The sequence below is a fragment of the Heterocephalus glaber genome, unplaced genomic scaffold, assembly GCF_053883595.1.
Source record: "Heterocephalus glaber isolate CG9 unplaced genomic scaffold, H.glaber_assembly_v1.0 deba00001561, whole genome shotgun sequence".
NCBI lineage: Eukaryota > Metazoa > Chordata > Mammalia > Rodentia > Bathyergidae > Heterocephalus > Heterocephalus glaber.
This window is the reverse complement of record NW_028258349.1, coordinates 6409365-6425862: the sequence shown is the minus strand read 5'-3', so window position 1 is coordinate 6425862 and position 16498 is coordinate 6409365. Positions and strand designations below refer to the sequence as shown.

Sequence of the window (16498 nt, the reverse complement as noted above, 5' to 3'; positions counted from 1 at the left end):
ATATCTAATCTATTGGAATTTTCTGGTATGAAGTGTGATAAATGGATGAATTTTATCTTTTTGAATATTTCTATATCATTTCCCTAATACTACTTTTAAATAATTTCATCTTTCCTCACTAATTTGAGGGGTTTCTTTTATTACATTCTAATTTTCCATTAATGGTTGGGTGCATTGATTGTATAATTCAGTTATATTTTTGCTGTGGGAGATCAAAATTAGGGTTGTATGCATGCTAATAAAGCATGCTAGGCACTAGTTTTAAATTTATTTTATTTAAATTTCCACAGAGATGAGATACATGGCAATGCATTTGAGTACTTATCAACATAAAATTGATTATTGTAGGAGAGTAAAAAGTAATTATCCGTATCCTTTTGAGTTCTTGGCTGGGACCCTAGATGTATTAGTCACTTTTCTATTACTGGGAAAAAACACATGACACTCAGAATTTGAAGGAGGAGAAGTGTATTTTGGATCCTGAGGATACAGTCCATGGTCAGCTGGCTCCAAGGCAGAAATAGCATGGCAGAGGGCCATGGCAGAGGAAAGCTATTCAACCCATGCAGACAGAAAGTGGAGAGAAAAGGGAAGAGCTGTGGACAAGAATACACCCTTTCAGATCAAGGCTCCAGTGATCTATCTCCAACCAGACCCTGTCTCCTAGCAGTATATTCAGCTTCTGAACTTATCAGTGGATAAGTATAGCACCCCCACGATCCAATCTCCTCCCAAACACATGAGACTTAGGAGGGATATTTTAGATCTCAACTATAACAGTAGACAAAAATGAATAAGAGAAAAATAATCAAGATTATAGACATGCATACTTCATGTAGACAGAGTAGACATTAAGGACAAAATAAATAAATCATAAAGAAATGACTTAGAATTCATATTTAAGTGTCTTGTAAAACTGGAAGAAAGAAAGAAAGAAGGATGGGAGAGAAGTTATTCATGGGATGTGACTAGGAAAAGTCCAGGAAACAAAAGTAAGATTCATTATTCAGATTCAGCCAGTACTTTCTTCAGTCTGTTGTGATTTAGTCTTCCTCTTTTTCCTGGTTTAGAGAGAAAGAGAGACACTTATAAGTGGAGATTTCCTTTATAGATGTAAATTTTCCTTGTACAAGAGTAACTTCTCTGCTTTCAAAGTTTCTCCTGTGTTTGCTGTTTCTTAACATAAATAAGCTCAAAATAATTTTTTATGCCAAAAGGGCAGATTTTGAGATGTCGTAGTCTGGTCTCCTCCATTATACAAAGAAGGAAAAGCAAGTTAGTTATGTTCAAACCTGCTATCCAAAATCTGGAGGGAATGACACTGTGATATTTAATTATTTTAGAATTGCCCAGAACTAATATCACTGGTACAAAGAGTGTGGAGGTTGGAGGAAAAGCCTTTGAATAGTGTCTGCAGTTAGGATAGGAGGATGTTAAGCTGTTGTGATTACTATTCTCTTCAAAGTATGTAAAGAGATACCCTGGACTTTAGTCCCTTCTATAAAAACAGAAAATCACCTGCTCCTGGCTTCTTTGGATCATACCTCACAGCCATACTTCAGGCACTGCTCTCCAAAGCTACCCTTATTAGGCAGGAAGTTACACAGTAGTAGACCTGGAGATGTGTTGGGGACTATGTGAAGAAGTTATATGAGAAGCAAGCGAGATGAGATTTTTTTCTTTTTCTTCTTGTTTTCTTAATCATTAGCTGTAAATAAAATCCAAACAAGAATGGGATCTCAAGCTATGGTCCAAAACAATGTAGCCAATAACTTTCAGGGCCACAATAATCTGGCAAAGGGCAAATATTTTTACTTTGTTATCCTTTGCCTCTTCAGTCTCCTGATGGTAGCCATTGATATTAAAACCCAACTAAAAGCTGCAAGGCAAGGTATTCCAGAATCCTGGAACAATGTGGAAAGGACAGGGAGGGCTTGGAAACATGTGAAATCCAAGTAATTTTCTTCAGAGCACACAAGGAATTATGTCCCTGCCATTTTATGTCTTCTAGTGCCAATGAAAGATTTATGTGCTAGTCTGAATTTTTGTTATTCGGTTCTGGAATAATAAGCTTCTCTTGACACTTGGTTTTTTGAAATTCCATGGGGTTAAATTTATGTGTAGGCTATCATTTATTCAAGTTACCAAGAAACCAGTCAACACTTTAAATCTGAGAAACCCAGATATTCTTCAGTTCTAGCAAACAGTCTTCTTTTTGAAGAGCCTTTGTAACTTCTATTTCTCTGTGTTTTAGGACATATATTAGATATTTGTTGTCTTCCGATGAGTTGATTCTCAAAGCTCCCTAAGCTTTCTATTTTTCCCCTCTCTTTGCTTTTTGCTCTGTACTTTGGGACCTTCCAATGTTTTAAATTACATTTTTAAAAACTTTTAATGATGTTTTTCTTTTCTTCATATTATTTCTTTTACATAGTAGCCGTAGCAGCCATACATATGTAGTTATTTAGATAGATAGATGGATAGATATAGATACATAAATATGGACATCATATATTCTTGAATTTCTATGAAGAAATTATTTAGTGTCTTCTTAAATGTATTTCTTCTCAATGTGCTCTGTCTGTTCCATGCCACATATTGCATTGTTCCTGAAAGAAAAATACAGTGATTAAAAACCTGGGTATTCTTACTATGGCTCTGGCATTTACTGGCATTTTGAGAATAAATGGTCTGGCCTTTGGACCTTGATTTTCTCATTTGTGAAAAAAATCTAGGCCCCAAAAATGTTTATTAGAGTTCTGGTGTAACACTAGTTAAAGGAAAGAGCATGGAGGAGAGAATAAAGTGCATTCTGGCCCCAGGGCCAATATTATTATCCAAACTGGGCCACACATTTGTCATTTAGTCCTTATGAGACCACAGTATAGAATGAAGCACATTAGAAATATCTACTTGTTGCCAGGGATCTAGCTCAGTGGTTCCATTGCCTGCTTTGCAAGCACAAGGTCCTGAGTTCAATCCCCAGTACCAACAAAACAAAACAAAACAAAACAAAACAAAAGAAATATCTACTTGTTTTATGTAATGTTCTTAAAACATGCAAAAAATCTGGAAAATATAATATCATAGTTTTGGTTTTGGTGGCAGTTGGGTGGATGTGTTCTGCTACCAGACATTAAAAACTGCTATAAAATATCTACGTACTTCATGCCTTGTGGGTACAATATGCTTAAAACAGTTCATTGAGTCTTGTCCTTTTCTTTTCTACCATATTTGAAAGTCCATATGAGATATAAACTCGTATGTACAGTTTATGGGACTTATACTTATTACAAGCTTCATTTTTCTGTTCTATTTATTTTTTAAAGAATATGTCAACAAACTTGTAAATACACAAATCATAGCTCATAGGGTCAAATTCTTTGGAAGTGGGCAGTGTTAAATCCATGAAAGCTTCTAATACTTGTCATTTTATGTATAAAAGTCCAAATTCAGAGTGTGAATTCTGTCAATATGTAATTAAAGTCAAACATGAGTGTTAAAGAAGTTTATAATAACAAAATTTATACTTTTTCTACAAGAAAAATAACTCTGGATATTCAGCTTATGTAAATGGACAATCCAGACTTCAGAGTTCTGAACATTGCAACAGGGGCACCCACCACCACCACCAGCAGCTACACACACACACACACACACACACACACACACACACATGCACACATGCAGTTCAGAAGACAAACATAGCTATGTACATTTTCACTATGGTTTTCATTTGCTGGGATAAGCTAGTACATAGAAGAAAATATCCTGTGACAGGTAATTTTTATTCTCTATATAAAATTATTAGTATTATTTCATTCACGTTTTCTTCATGCAGGATCTACTCATGAATGAAAAAATGTCAAAATTAGGATTTGTTTTTCAAAATAGCTAAATCTTGGAAGCAGCCTATATGTCTATCAACACATGAGTGGACACAGAAAATGTGGTATTCATACACAATGGAGTACTACTGTGACATAAAGAAAGATAAACTTGAGTCATTTGTAGGAAAGGAGATGCAGTTTGAGACTGTAATGTTAAGGGAAATAAATCAGACACATTATCTTAAATATTGCAGGTTTTCTCTTAAGCGAGAAACCCAAATTATAAATAAAGGGCAAAATAAAAGACAGACAATAGGAAGTAAAAAGGTAGATCTTTCTCAAGTGGGAAGTGGACTGAGAGATGGCAGGAGGGAGAGAAAGGAGGGAATGAAGATGAAAAAAGAAATTAAGATGTGTTATGTATGTGTACCAACTCCACGCAAGGAATGTAAACATGAAGTACTGCAAACATATACAAATAAAAATGGTATTCCTGTTTCAGTTTTGGTGGAAACCCAAGACAATGGGTGTCAATTATTCCTACATTTCACAGCAACACATAAGACTACTTATTTTAGTTAGGGTTACTTGATGCTTTAAAAACAATAAAGCCTCACATCCAGGGAATTAAAATAGAACTTTAAGTGTCATCCACCTAATGGCTGAATGTAGCTTCCTCCACTCCATCTTCTTCTGGCTTGTGATTCTACCTTCTTCTTTGATCTCAGACTCCTCTGCATTCCCCCAAAGGAAGGGAAGTGTGAGCACAGAGAAGGCATGCACATTCCCACAGACCTGGTCCTGCTTCCATGATATCCTTTCATTCTGCTCATATTCCACTTGTGAAATCTTATCGTGCAGCTTCACCTGGATACAGCTACTGGGAAATGTGGCATCTCTCTGGACAGACTCTAAAACTCTATTCCATGAATGGTAAAAGCTAGGACCTTGGGAGACAAACAGAGCTTAGAGAAAGAAAGAACCAGCTAGAAAGGCTTTGTGAGGTGAGATGTGTTGGGAACAGCAATGAGAGGGTCTTGGAAATCTGTTGGGCTTGCTGATTTCACCCAACCCAAAATACAGTTAGGCTCTGCATAATGACATTTGGTCATTCATGGATCACAATGGCGGTCCCCTAAGATTCTTACCTAGTGATGTTGTAGCCATCTTAATTTGTGTAAGTAACCTCTGCGATGTTCACACAATGACAGAATGACCTGACACTGCATTTCTCAGAAATCTCCCTATACATCATTAAATAACTAATGACTGTAATATATTTTAAAATACTGAGTTTAAAAATCTGATTTTTCCCTTCTGGGCAAAGCCATTTCTGAACCTCTCTGGCCTTAGTTTAAGTATCTGAACAATGGAAACAATATTACCTACCATGTAGCAATGTTTTTATTATGAAACATGAAAATACAAAAGAGCTTTCCAAATTGTGTAGGACACATGCATGTGTGCGAAGCCACTCACATGTATCTGTTGGCCCTCACGAATTTTTGTTCTTCACTGTGAGGCCCACCCTAGTTACTGTTTTGTGTGAGGTAGATGAAACAATTCTCATTTTCTTAGTATCTTGACTACAAGGGAAATTGACAGTCATTAATGCACTCTATTAAATTATGTCAAACACTAAACTCAAAATTTCTTCAGAATACCAAACAGGTTTTTGTTAAAAGGTAAACATGACACAGATTTAGGGCTATATTTGGGATTCTTTCCCTCTAGCCTCCCCTCAACTCTGTATCTTCTCAAGGTGGTATAATATGTTGATAAATTTGGGAGGGAATAAGAACAAAAATAAAAATAATATGAAGAGGATCTGGGCCACTGGTAGACATGACCTTGCATCTGGAGGTCCATTAGGCTATGAACTTGAGTCAGGGAATATAAGATACTAGGATGTAAAGAAAGGAGTGTTCTCTCACAGTGCAGCTGAGATGTGTAAGGGGGAAACTTGCATTCCTAGACGGAAGCCCCCTTCACTAAGCACTAGCAGCCACGTGTTTACTGAAATTTGCACAAGGAGACCCACTACAGAGCTCTTGTCACTTGCCCCTTGTCAGAGAACCTACCCTGTGGACATTACAGCTACCACTTACCATTTCCTGCTCCTTCTATCCTCCTGCCTCCTACATCTCGCTTGCCCTACCACCATGAGCATGTTCTCTACTAATTTACTTTTCATTTCTGTGTCGTAGAACAACTCAGTTATATCCATGTCCTCCACTTCTGCATCTACATACCCATCACCTGCTCAGCACCGAGCCCCTTATGGCACGACTCTAAGGCTATTCTTTTTCTCTAAGATGTGTGGGTGCACAGCACAGTGTAAAGTGCTGGGACTCCCAACCATAAGTAAGAATCAGACCTTGTCCACAAGATCATCACTTGCTGGTGGGTTCAGCAGCCAGCTCTGTCCAGGCCTAAGCTTTCATTATGCTTTTAGTATTCATGTTCATTTGTGCTCATAAAAATCCTTCCCTGAGGACAGCCTTTCACATCTGCACTTGGCAGCAAGGGGCTCTGGGTCTGAGAACTGTGGCTTGGACAGCTTTCCACTTGGCCCCCAGCAGAGGAGCATCAAGGACCCTCACATTTTAAGAAAAGTGGTTTCACTTGTAAGGCAGAAAATTCACAAAGCCATCCAGGAGAGTTCCAAGAAACAGGGAGGTTTCATCACTGAACTGAGCCCTTTGGAATTTGGTGAAGACTTTAAGGTTGTTCCTCCTGTCCTGCAGCAGGAACTATGGCCTTGTCCGAAATAATGTGCCCCTCCCCCCTTCCAGATGAGAAAACAGGAAGACTTCCCAGTGAATCCTACTTCCCCTTGCTCTGTCCTCTAACCAGCCACCCCTCTTATAAATAAATAGATAGATAAATAAATAAATAATCTTTCTTTCCTAACTCTGGAATTTGGAGCTAGGTCTGGTGGCGGGAAGAGGTTACCAACCTTCCCAGTATCCAAGTGACAGTCCTGGGTCCACTTTGCAATTCCTGTACTGGCTCTTCCTTTCTGACAGAGTTGCTGATGAGAGCTAAACAGGGCCATCCATCCAGGCAGCTGTGCAGGTTTAATCAAGGGTCTGCCTGACAGCACTGGGGCTCAACAAAGCAGCTCCCCTGCTGTGATAAAGAGCTGATCAATGTTCCATTATTCTTTCATTTATTGGTATCTCTCCTCTTCTCTCCCTCCACTCAGCCGCCTCCTGCTTCTGTGAATCCCCAGACAGCATCAGAGGCTTGGATGAGCAAGACTGCTTTTGCCTGGCACCCTTTTACACATCACAGCCAGGGTAGTGTTTCCACTTGATATGAAGGCCTAGAGACTCAGCTGCACCAGATAGTCCTGTGGAAACAGGGAGGACACCTCACCCATGGAAGATGTTCCGTGCAATGGCTTCATCTTGGCCTTCCTAACTTTTGGGAACTTTCCTCTTTTCTTTTTGGGTGCAGATTCCTGAACAGTTCAAGATAGTAGTTGAATCTTTTTTGAGGGGAGGGTAGTGCTGGGGATTGAACCCAGGGCCTTGAACATGGTACTCAAATGCTCTAACACTGAGCTGCATCCCCAGCCAAAATAGTAGTTGAAAGGAGTGCATTAAGTAATCAGAAAGGGAAATAAAATTTTCAGTCTTTTACTTCCCACATTTAGATTTTCCATCCTTCTAGATCAAGCTTTCTCAACCTGGGTACTATTGACATTTTGGGTATAATTCTTTATTGTGTGCACTTCCTGTGAATTATAGTATATTAATTAGAATTCCTAGTCCTTATCCACTAGATACCAGTAGCACCTTCTCTCCTCATTTGTGACCATTAATAATTCCAGACATTGCCCAATATTCCCTAGGAGCAAATTGATCGCTAGTTGGGAGCTGCCAACTTAGTTGACCAGTTCCTGACCTAGCAGAGCAGTATCATTTTGCTTCATGATGAACATTACATGATTTTTATCCGCAGCAGCTGCAGACTCTTTATTAGTCATCATCCCTAATATCTGTGATGACCAAGGACCTCATTTAACAAGATTTACTGAAGCCCAGGTGCCAACACACATATTTCCAGAAATTTCTATAACCTAACGAACAATCCTCATATCTTGAAAGGTAGGCACTATTCTGCCCATTTTGCTGGTGGGAAAACTCATGGTCAGGGAGCTTGAATAACTTCTGAAGATAAACTGGAACACGAATGTGTGTCTGTTTAACATTGAAAGAAATTTTCATGCACTGTCCTCATCTGCCATATATTCCTTTTTGTTCCCCTTTCTTTGCATATCCTCTAGCTCCTGGCAAAGGTCAAATGCAAGATGGAATTTACATAAATGTTTGTAAAGAATAAAAATCTAGTCACTCATCTTAGTTCAAGTAATTCAGATTAATTTGAACTTTGTTGAGGCAATCAAGATTTTTTTTTCAGCACAGGATTGAAGCTAGATTTCTGGCTCCATTCCTGACTTGCTGTGTGATCTGTACAAGCCACCTCACTTTTCTGTGCCTGTGACACATAAATAAACTAATACATGTAAGAAGACACATGGATACAGTTAGCACCTGGATATAGTTAGCTCTCAGTGCTAACTGAGTGGCCCTCACCAGTCATGATAAATGCTCCTCCCAGTCTATGTCTCTTTGTGTTTTATCTCTAATGACCTCAGGGTAAATTTATATCTTTTTCTTTGCTCTTTTTGCAAAAGGGGTTGGTTGCTTAGGGGAGATGCCAGGTGTTCTGGATCAGAGAGGAAGATTGGGAAGGGATGCTGCTTCTCTCAACTTGTCTCCTGAAAAATGGCAGCCAATCTTGGATAGAGCCATACATTGCTTTCAGAGGCCCTGAATTCTAGTGTTGGCTCTGCAATAGACCAGATGAATGGAGGTTGGGTAAGTCATAAACTCTCTGGGTCCTGATTTCTTTATCTGTACATTAGGCTGTTAGATAATACAAAGCTCCTAAATACAAAGCATGCTCCTAAATCAGCATGCTTTGCAGAAGACAATTTGTATTGACCTATTATTACAATGTATGTACTGGGGGCATCTGTTTCAGCCTTGTGTGTGTTCCTCCTCCTGGACCACCTGGGCTGGCTAATGCCTGATGGTGACTTGGCTCTCTCCCCGGAGCAGCTTTCAGTATGGCTGGCACATGTCCTTGCTCACTCTGTCAGCAGATGCCCTGCCCAGATAGATGTACTTTTTTCTTTTATGTATTCTTTTTTTTTCCTCCAGCAACAAATTCTTCCAACAAGGTGTAATTCCCATATGCACATCTGCCAGGCATGCTTTTCTCAGGTAGTAATTGGAGCATGGGATCAGGATTCATAAAGAGAACACATCAGCAAAGCTGACTGGCTGGTCATGTTTTTAAATACACCTCTTCTTGAGCAGTAACTTGAAGATTGATCCTGCTTAGAGAAAGGGCCTAACCACAGGTCAATACCCATTTTTAAGAACCTTCTGACTTTAGTTGTCCTCGCAAAGTCCTAGATTAGAACTGAGGGATGGGTGATAGGAATTAACGAAAGTGCAGAGAGACCAGAGAAGTAAGCCAAGATGATGGGAGGAGAGAACAGGGGTGTTGGGAAAAGGACTGTAGAGAGTGCTAATGAGCTGGGTGGCAGCCAAGGAAGATTGTCTGTCTGTTCATCTGTCTGTCTGACTGCATGATTTCACTGCCTATAGGGTATTTTGTCTTTGGCGCTGGAAGCAGTTCAACAACCACCTTTGTGTACAAGGCATAGTGTTATTGGAAAGAGCATAGTTCTGCAATCACACCAATGTGCTTCCAGTTTGAAGTCTGCTCCTTGCTCTCCTGGTTTGTTTCTATGGTAAGTGGGGGCTGGGTTCCTGACTCAGAAAGGAACCATCTGGCCCTACTGCAAGCAGGGAGTGTGGATGGGCAAGGGAGAAGGTGGAACAATGTTCCAGGACCACGTCAAATCTTTGCCTGTGCCCTGCCTCCTCTCTGAGCTCCCTCTAGCATAGTGTGCCACCCTTGATGGGTCAGAAAAGGCCAAAGGGATACTGAATGTTCTATGGCTGAGCCTCTCCCACTTCAGATCAAGTTGTTCTTCATTGTTTTCCATTTCTTTCCCTTCTACAATACTAAGAACTGCTGGTAAAATGGTATGAGTCAGAAAGAGGTGGTCTTTGAAATCCACAGTTGAATTCTATCTGATTTTGTGGAGTATATGAGAGGGATACATTAATAGGAGGCATACAAGCAATTGCATGCTTACAGATTTTGTTAAGTACCATGCAGAAAACTTGAGACTGTTCATTATCAAAAATAAGCTAGAGCAGAAGGAAAGCTTTCCCTAAGAAAGTGACATTCAAAGACCTAAAAGATAGATGGGAATTAACTAGGATAAGCATGGGTGGGGGAAGGTGTAGAGAAGAGTTCCAAGGAGAAAAAATAGCATGCACAAGACCTCAAGCAGGGAGGAAGTTTAGGTATTGAAAAAGCTTCCCCTGTAGGGCAGGGATGGGGAAGGAAAAGTGGCAAGGAGTAAGGCTGAAGACTAATGAAGGAGGGAGGACATGGAGGGGCAGTTTACACACACAGGAAGAAGTTTGTGTCTTGTCTAAATTTCAAGGAGAAGCTCTTCAAAAATACCCCCGAACAGGAAATTTTCTTTTAACTCTGCCATTCCAGTTACTAAGTGAACACCATGGTAGCTAGTATCACGTTTCACATTTTAAGCCCTTTTATCTATTGTTGAATGTCTGGCTAGTGCGGAGTGGATGTCCTGTCCCTCAGGTGAGGTTGCCTTCTTCAAAGGAGGAGGTGAGTAGTAGCTGTGTTGGCACTGTCTAATGGTTTCTTTCCCAAATATGGGTGCTCTTTCAGCCTCTGCCTCAAATGCTGTCCTTATCACATGACCACAGCTCAGCTGTCCTCTTCTTCAAAAAAGCTGTATGTCTCTATCCTACTCCAGTCTCAGGCCAGAGTATTGATCAACTGCTATGCTCTACTCACTGTGCATGTGAACTGTACATCTCAATATTTGATGAGGTTATTTCTGCTACCAGGCTGAGCTTCTCTGTGCTCAAAGAAAAATGAAAGACCCAAACTGACATACTGAATGTCTACACTGGGCCATGGACACAAGACTAACTTGGAAGAGTCAGAAGAGCTGGAAAGGGGATTATCTGAGTGATGCTTCTGGCTGACCATCACGGTTAAGGTTAGGGTTAAGATCAGGGTTAGAATGGAGAACCTGATTGTCAATCAGAAGTACTGTTTAGCTGACCCCTTTGCCACCTTCTCTGACCCAACCAAAACAACTGCACACCGTAGGATTTCTTGTACACAGTAGTGTCGTTCATCCAATAAAAGGCCAATGTGATGGGTATCTTGGGGGTAATGACAAGTGTAGTTCTTAGTGACAATCCACAGTGACAGATCGCATGCCCATCATGAAGCGTCTCCCTCAAATGCCAATGCCTACAGGCAAGCCATGGGCCTGTGCTCTACTGTGTAATGCCCACTCAGATAGCATCTGGAGGACCTGCAGGGACTGCCTGCTCCTGCAGGACTCTGGGTAAAAGAGAGGGCACTTTGTGGGAGGGTGAAACCTGACTCAGCACCCACGTGGTCTGCCTAATGCAATCCCCCCACCCCACTTTCCCTGCAAGACCCCACCAACTATTCCTCTTTGTCATGCTCCCTCCTCCCACTGTGTGCACACCTCACCTGCAAGAACTTTCATCTGGAAGTCTGGTCCCTTATTGATTTTTCCTTAATTTACCCGGGGGTAAACTTATGGTATACATTATTTTGATTCCAGAAAGACCAAAAATTAAGGTTTCTACAAATCCAGGCTGTTTCCAAAGATTATTTTGAAGCTCAAAAACCCAAATGGCTGTATTGCTCTGATGAATCTGAGCACCCCTTCCCTGAAGAATGGGGTACAAGGCCCTGGCTGCCTTCACTGGTAGACATAGGGGACTCAAAGGGCATATGGCTATGGGTGAGTGAGGTGTGGGAAACATGGTAGATGATTTCATAGAACAGTGACTATCAAAGCTTTTCAACTGAGATAGTCTTTTAGTATTATTTATCCCTGAAGCCTTCCTCTCACCCACTCTTTAAAACAGCCTACAAAATAGCAGCCTGAAAAATCTACTAAATAGGGCCTAAATAGAATACAGCATACCCTTCCTTATGTCAATACTTAAGTCAAGGCCTTCATCTATGATGGCTTCAGGCATCATTTCAACCACTCTAAGAAGTGTTTCATTTAAGTGGAAACAAACTATTCACTGATTTTAACTAAGAGATGGACAGTCTGAAGCCAATGGTCTTTCATATGCTCAGGTTGATGGGATTCAGAACATTGACCACTCAAAGCTAAGTTTGCTAAGAAAAATGACTTTTCCAACACACTAGCTACTTCAAGTACACAAAGTGAAGACTCTTGATCAAGTCCAACATAGGCAAATATAGATACTTTGAAGGTGGGGACCAGGTTTACTTTCCTTACCATGTAATCTCAGTGTCTAGCATAGGGCCTGGGATGGACAGAGTACAGTATCCATCATGTCCATCTGTGGTATGTAGAAGCCACATTTCCTGATTGGAGTAAGGGTGGGCACAGAATGGGAGAAGGGAAAGATCCTAGTCTTTCATTCAAAAAGGCTGGTTTCTAGTTCAATTTCTGTCTTTAACTTGCTAGGTGACCTTTAGGAAATAAAAATTTTTTCTCCTTGGGTCTCAATTTCCTTATCAGAGCAAATTTATCTCTAAGCCCTAAATGATCTTCCATTTCTAACATTCTATTACTCCCTGACAGATTGAACTCTGATCCCTGGAAACTCTGGTAAGATGTATTAAGAGGGAGAGATCATTCGGTAGGAAGATGGTGTCAGTCCCCAAAATGCTTGTAGAAGGATGCTCAGGTACAAAGCTAATGGACTCACTCTTCATTTTCAACTGGCCTAAGCAGACCAGGAACCGGTCTCTGAAAATGTGACCCTATAACCTGGGTGTGGTGGTGCATGCCTGTAATTCCAGCACTCTGCAGGCTGAGGCAGGATCGCTGCAAGTTTGAGGCCAGCGTAGGCTATGTAGTGAGTTCAAGGCCAGCCTGAGCTACTTATCAGAACCCTGTCTCAAAAGAGAAAGGGGGGGGGGGACAGCCTTATAAAGAGAGACAAATAGATGAGAGATGAGAAGAACTTACCCGCTAAAATTGGCCAGAGGGTGAAATATATTGAATGGCATATTTTGTTGGGTTTCTCTACTGTTCTTCATCTAGTTGTAAATTCCAAAATTATTTGGAGTTTTGATATTTTCCCTTGTTGTATGTACTAAACAAAACCTAAATAATAGAGAAACAAGGGAGAAACCAAGGAAATATCCCATCTCATTTGAAATTTGTCTTCTTTATGCCTTTTCCAAGTAAAGTCTGAAGCTTTCACGGGCTTCAAGTGAGCAGACTCACTTGATCCAATCAACGAGGCATCTATTTCATGGCCATAACTCACATTTGTCTAAAGAACAGTCAGCTTTCTATTTCTATAACTAAACTTAGTTTCTGTCTCAAAGCTTAATTTTAGTCACATAAGAGCAAACTTGGTCTTCTCATGAGTTTTCCCCTCTCCTTTTCAATGAGTTTGCAGCAAAGTTTTGAGAAGCATGTATATGGAGTGTGGCTGGAGCACAGTCACTTGTGAATGTTGACATCCTCTGAGATGACGTCATGATGCCTCTGGGCTCCGTTCTCAGGGACCTCTGCATGTCTCAGTGTATGTGCACGGGAGGACACATAAAACTTGAAGGGACTTTCCTGTACCTTGTGGGCCTGCAGCAAATGTGGGCACAGGGTCTCTGGCACCTTGCAGGTAGACCCTTAGCTCTGATGTAACACCTGCTGGCGATGGAGGCTCCGAGGAGAGCTGCTGATCCCCTAGGCCCCCTGGAAGTGTAGAGCAGACTCCCTTAGCTCTCAGCTCCTGGGATTTATTTTGGACTTTAATTCTTCACCCTAAAGGAATTCAACATAAAGCAATTGACAGAGCTTTCAGTGGTCATGGCCTCCCCAGAATAATTTACTTCCCCTGTGTCTTTCTTTTGTCCTAGCCATTAAGAGTATTTATGTGTTCTGGGGGACTGGGAGAGAAAAGGAGGAAGAACACTTGGCCATGAAGGACCTTCTATATTTTTCTCCCAGTTTTATTGTTATGGAGTAAATTTATATTTGCTGATAATCTTTCTTAAATCCATTCTCTGTGAACCCTCTCTTGGCTTTCACCTGTGAGCTCTAGGAAGTTGTCTTGCATGAGTTATATCAGTGGGCTCCTTTGCTTTCTGATTCCTTACTGGTTTGGGGCAAAATGGAGCCAAGCAGGTGTTTCTTCTGTCAGGCCCATTCCTGCTAAGTCACTATAGATTGGCTCGGCCTTTCATCTGAATATTTCTGCTCCTCTCAAGGAGACCTCCAGGCCGTGCTTTCTCTTCTCTTCCACCCTCCTGGATCAGGCTGCTGTGGGCATCCTGGTGCGACTTGCCACATACATGTTCCATCTGTAAATAACTCCTGTATTAAACCCTTATCAGTTTTGATCTGTTGGCTGTCTGTTTCCTGCAGGGCTTCTCCAGTTACCGGTTTCAGTGGTATGAGTTGAATTTAAGATGTGAGAACTGATTGGTCTTTCTACCTTTCTGGTGCAACAATTTTTACTTAAGTTAATGGAAAAGCAGTTTAGTTTGAATCAGGAAATTAGTAGGGATAATAGAATTGGGGGTGGGGCAAAAAGAACAAAAGAGTTGCCAGTCAGAAAGAAAACTTGAGTAAATATTTTAAATTACTATACTACTACTGAATTCTTTGTTGTTGTTTTGTTGTTATTGGTAAGTGGAAATAGCATAAGACCATGGAGTCTTTTGCCCTAAGTGAGCTATAATAATAATTTTTTTTTAAAAGATGTAAGAATAACTGGTCTAGTCCAAATCTCAAATTTTATACATGAGAAAACTGCAGTCTAGAAAGGGACAATTTAATTCACCTATTTATTCAGTGAATGCTTCCCTAAATAGTTTCAGTCTCTCTGTACTAGAGAATAAAATTAACCAATTTCTAACCTTGAGGAGCTCATAGAGTCACAGAAAATCATCCTTACACACTAAGCATACCATCTTCTATATGCTTTGTTAGCTCTGCCATATGTTGGCTACATATACTAGGATCAAAATCAGTCATAATCCATGTCCCACAGAATTTGCCACCCAGTGAGGAGAGATGTTAAGCAAATAATCACAATGCAGAGATGGAACATTTCCACTATCATTTAGGGCTTTAGCAAAGCTGCCAAAGCAAAGAGCAGAAGAGGACTTCAGAAAAATGACAGTGTGTGCAGAGGCCCTGTGGGAGGAAGGACCATGATGAACTTTCAGGGCTGGGATAGAGAAGGATAAGAGGTATCTCTAGAGGAGAGAGTTGGAGACAGACCATGCAAATCTCTGAGCTTTTTCAGAAGTTCTAATAAGATGTCAGTGTTGATATATAATGTGCAATACAAAAAAGTCACTGGACAGGGTCTGAAGAGGTTATAGAAGCTGTAATAAGGAACCTAACTCACCCCACCCATAATATAGGATTGCAGGTTTACTGACTCCTTTTGCAGAGAAATAATTTTCAGAATGCATCAGTAAGAGGGTTGGGAAGGTTTTATTAGGCAGGAAGTTTAGTACACACTCAAAGAAATAAAATGTGAGCCTTTGAGAGACAGAGATAAAGATGCATATTTTCCTGGAATGAGGTACATATAAGCTTATCTGGAGGGGATGCAATCCCTGGGAAAATGTATCCCAACCTCCAAAAAGGATAATAACTACCCCATTTTACAGGTATGGAACCAGTTGTTTTTTTGTTTCTGGATAGATAATTTAAACATTCTTTGGATTTTCTCAACTTGTTCCTTTGTTTTAGATAAGATTTTCTCAATCTGTTTCTTATCACTGCTCTTTACTTTTTTGATGAAGCCAATTCATGAACTTTTAGTATTCCTGAAGAATGTTTGGTGTGATGGGTTTGGAAGGAAAAGAACCTAAATTTAGCCAAAGGAATGTTGATATAGATTCCCTTGGGTGACTTTGACTATGTTGCAGAAGTTGTGGACTTCTTACAATCTTAGTTGTAAGATTACAACAAGTTACAAGTTGTAATTTTACAAGTTGTACGATTAGTTATATGGTTTCCTTGTCTCCTTTTTACCTGTCTTTTATTTTTTCTGTCTTAACTCAGAGGGTGTAGGTGAAGGAGTGATATCTTCCCGTGGACAGGTAATCTGGGTCCTAAAAGAATTATGTCCCTCGTTTAGCCTAGTGTAGTGAAAAATCACATCAGTGGCAAAAAACATGGCATGTTCAGAAAAGTTCCTGTGGCTGGTCGCCTAAGAGGTGAGAGTAGAAGAAAAAGCTACAGAAAGAAAGAAGTTGAGATCTAACACAAGAGCTCTGTATACCAAGCCCAGGCAATCTAGAAGGAATGATGCACCAGCTTCTTGAAAGAGTACCCAGCCAGTAAACAGAAGGGAAGGGCCTAGAAGGCAGGTCCAAGGGCCTAGTTGACTCAACATGATCCCTGTAACAGGAGAAAAAGACACCCAGGATTGACATCTTCTGATTTTCCATCCTAGTCATAGAAATTTTGGTTGGAC

At 40.5% G+C, this 16498-nt stretch overlaps 1 long non-coding RNA gene across 2 annotated transcripts in view; it reads right to left on the bottom strand.

Moving 5' to 3' along the window:
* Positions 1-1543: 1543 nt before the first annotated feature.
* LOC101708139 (uncharacterized) overlaps positions 1544-16498 on the bottom strand; it is a 33019-nt gene continuing 18064 nt past the window's right edge. For both annotated transcript variants that reach the window (XR_015443036.1, XR_205823.4), the window contains exon 3: positions 1544-2609. This is a non-coding gene — a long non-coding RNA (uncharacterized LOC101708139). The remainder of the gene's footprint in view (positions 2610-16498) is intronic.